General features: G+C 39.5%; 1 non-coding gene across 1 annotated transcript; it reads left to right on the top strand.

The window, feature by feature from the left end:
• Positions 1–955: 955 nt before the first annotated feature.
• Positions 956–1,063, top strand: LOC127747237 (small nucleolar RNA R71). Its single transcript, XR_008009039.1, has one exon. It is a non-coding gene; the product is annotated as a small nucleolar RNA R71 (small nucleolar RNA).
• Positions 1,064–3,804: the final 2,741 nt, after the last annotated feature.

Here is a 3,804-nt window from a genome sequence, read left to right as displayed (position 1 = left end):
GTCTTCTCCCCTCTTTTTTAACTGCAGCTGCTGGGGGTATGGAGCCTTTGAGAAACATGGTTTGAGTGCCTCTTCTTCTTGATGTGGCATAGGATTTGAAGGTTGAGCTTCCTCATGTCCTTTGTTTTCTTCATCTAATTTCTTCTCTGGTGGTTTCTTGTGGGTCTCCTTCAATTCCTTCCCACTTCTGAGGGTGATAGCTTGACATTCCTCCTTTGGTATTGAGTTAATATTGTTGTAATTGTTGTGTCCAAGGACTTGTTTGAATAAGAATTCAATTTGTGTTTCCAATTTCTTGATGGCAGCATCTTGATTCTGCATGTTGGATTGTACTTCTTCCCGGAAAGCTTTACTATCTTGGATTTCCTTGCATAGAATTTCAAGTAGACCCTCAATCTTTGAGAGCCTATCATCTGTTGATGATGGTGGACTGAGATTAGGTGGTTGAGAAGATTGGTTAGATGGATGTTGGTAATATCTCTGTAAGGTGTTTTGATGAGTTGCATTGTTGTTGGAGTTGAGGTTGTGGCGTCTCTGATCTTGCCCTTGGTCTTGTTGGTTTCCCCATCCAAAGTTGGGGTGATTTCTCCATCCAGAGTTGTAAGTTTTGGAGTATGGATCATGGACTTGTCTAGGTGAGTTTCCAACATAGTTGGCTTGCTCCCAATCACCTTCTTCTCCTATGTTTACTGCTTCTTGAGCTGATGATGAGGTGATGGCTGCCGCAACTTGTTTCTCCTCGACTTTCTTAGTAAGATCTGCTAGCTGCTTGGTGATCATCTTGTTTTGAGCTAACAATGCATCCATGTGGTTCAGCTCCATTACTCCTCTGGTGTTACTTCTTTCGGAAGAATGAAGTAGTCATTTTTAGAGAGCCTCCTGATGAATGATCCACAGCCTTCTTTGACTTGTAGGAAAGACCTTCATAGAAGATGTGAAGTTGAACCCACTCATTAAACATCTCTGGTGGGCATCTCCTTGTCAGGTCTTTGAATCTCTCCCATGCTTCATAAAGTGTCTCACCATCTTGTTGTCTAAAAGTTTGCACCTCAGTTCTTAGCCTATTGATCCTTTAAGGAGGGTAAAATCTTGCCAAAAACTTGTTCACCACTTTTTCCCAATTAGTTAAGCTCTCCTTTGGGAAGGATTCAAGCCATTTGGATGCCTTGTCCCTGAGTGAAAAAGGGAACAAGAGCAACCTATAGACATCTGGGTGGACTCCATTGGACTTCACTATGTCACAAATCCTCAAGAAGGTGGTCAAATGTTGATTAGGATCTTCTTGAGCACCTCCTCCAAATGAGAAGTTATTTTGCAGAAGAGTGATGAGCTGGGGTTTTAGCTCGAAATTGTTGGCATGTATGGTGGGCTTCTGAATGCTGCTTCCACAGTTTCCAGGATTAGGATTGATATAGGATTCTAAGACTAAGACTCTCCTTTCTTGCCCAGTCCGATTTGCATGGCCTTCTCTGACATGATTGTGAGCTTCTTCTTCATGATTGTTCTCCATATTTTCTTCCATGCTGGGTTCAAAATACTCTTCCTCTTATTCCTCAGCACCAATAATCCTTTTCCCTCTTACTTCCATTCTTAGTCTCCAAAGGGTTCTTTCAGGTTCTGAATCAAAGGATGTTAAAGCTCCTTCTCTTCTCCCTGTCATACAACAAACAGATTGCACAACAGGAGATAAAATGAAGAAACTATTCTTGTTAGAGTAATTGTTAGTGTGAGTGATGCAAATTATCAAACAGTTAGTAGGTTAGTGAGCAGAATAGTAATCAAAGGAAGAAAAAAGAGGGTGCAGGGGATGAGGAAGAAATTAAAATAAACTAAAAGGAATTAACTGAATAAACTAAACGAAAGGAAAAATGCTCAATCTAGTGATCTTCAAACTTAATCATTGTTGATTCAAAATCAATCCCCGGCAACAGTGCCATAAACTTGATGCATGAAAACTTGTCTCTCAACAAATTTTCCTTCGGCAAGAATACCGAATTATCGTCAAGTAAAACTCACAATAGAGTGAGGTCGAATCCCACAAGGATTGATTGGTCAAGCAACTTTAGTTAGAAGAATGTCCTAGTTGAGCTAAACAGAATTTGGGTTGAGATGCAGAAATTTAAATGACTAGAAAGTAAATAACAGAAATTAAAGTGCAGAATCTTAAATGGAGTTTTGGGGTAATGAGCATGAATTTAAATGGCAGAAAGTAAACAGAATGGGTAAGATCAGAATTGGGGAAATCATTGGGTTCAGGAGATGTTGTATTCTCCGGATCAAGTTCATTCTCATCTCTCCCTCAATCAATGCATTCATTGATCTCCTTGGCAATCTTAAGTGATTGGATCCCAATTCCTTAGCAATCCAATCTCTCTAAGCTTGAACAATTGCCTAATTCCTTGATTTAATTGCTCATGGAAAGAGATGAAGTGTGGTCACTGATTATACCACATGTATTTCCAAATTAAAGTGTTGGGAGGATTACATGTCACTATATTAGCCTAGACCCCAATTTGGTCCAACATGAGAAAGCATTTCTAGCATGATCTCCTAATCCCTTTTCCAAGGCTCAAAGGAGATCCAATTATGGAGAGTTTTTTTTCCAAGACAACTAACCAATTGAATTAAGATCGAAAGCTTTCTAGTAAGATCAAGAGAAAAGAAAGAAGAAGAAGAATGAAAACTATAATTGATCCATCAAATTACAACAGAGCTTCCTAATCCAATGAAAGGGATTTAGTTGTTCATAGCTCTAGAAATGAAAAATGGCAGAAAAGAAGAATACATGCTAAAAGTGCAGAAAAGTAAATCTATAGAGAGTAGTTCCCAAAAGTGCCAAGCTTCTCTAAAGTTCAAAACTACTCCTATATATTACTCCTCTTGATCTTCTAGTGAGTTCTTCAAGTCTTGGATGTGGGCTTTGGATCTTGAGTTGAAGTAGTTCTCATCTTTAGTGGGCCCAACTTGCAGAGAAAGATGATTTAGGCTTTAGGTAATTAGTGAGATTTAACGTTGATTTCCATTGTGGGCTCGAGAACGTTAATGGCATTAACTTTTTCCACTAACGTTCCAACCTCGTATATCCACGTTAAATCCAATGTTAGTGGTCTTAACGTGACCACTAACATTGCTTTCTCAAAACTTGGCTAACGTTATTGGGACTCACTTTTCCCAATAACGTTGGCTTATACCCCTTCGCAAATGTTAATGGGAATCACTTTTCCTATTAACGTTGCTTAGTGCCCCTATGTTCCTACGTTAGAGTCCACGTTAGTATAGCTAACGTGACTCTTAACGTAGGTGTGATCCACCTTCGAGAGCGTTAGTGACACTCACCTTTGTCACTAACGCTCCAAACGCCATGTCTTTTACGTTAGAACTCACATTAACTAAGTTAACGTAGCTCTTAACGTAGTAGTGAAGCCATCTCCCAACGTTAGTGACAAAAGTGAATGTCACTAACGTTGGTTCTTTGATCTCAACTCCACGTTAACTTTCATGTTAATAAGCTTAATGTGAAAAACGTAGGCAATGCTAAATGGTCCAACGTTAGTGACAAAAGTGAGTGTCACTAACGTTGGCTTGTGTTTCCTCTTCCATGTTAGAGTTCACGTTAACTAACTTAACGTGACTCTTAACGTGGATCATTGCCAAGTTCTCCAACGTTAATGGTGTTCAGTTTTACCATTAACGTTGGAGTTCCTTCTTCTTCTACGTTAACTACCACGTTAACTTAGTTAACGTGGCAAGTAACGTGAGCTTTGGGTGGCTTCGCAAGCATTATTGGTGATCACTTTTCTCATT

The sequence above is a fragment of the Arachis duranensis genome, chromosome 4 (genome assembly GCF_000817695.3).
Source record: "Arachis duranensis cultivar V14167 chromosome 4, aradu.V14167.gnm2.J7QH, whole genome shotgun sequence".
Lineage (NCBI taxonomy): Eukaryota > Viridiplantae > Streptophyta > Magnoliopsida > Fabales > Fabaceae > Arachis > Arachis duranensis.
The sequence above is the reverse complement of the archived record's forward strand: the minus strand, read 5'-3'. Positions and strand labels throughout refer to the sequence as shown.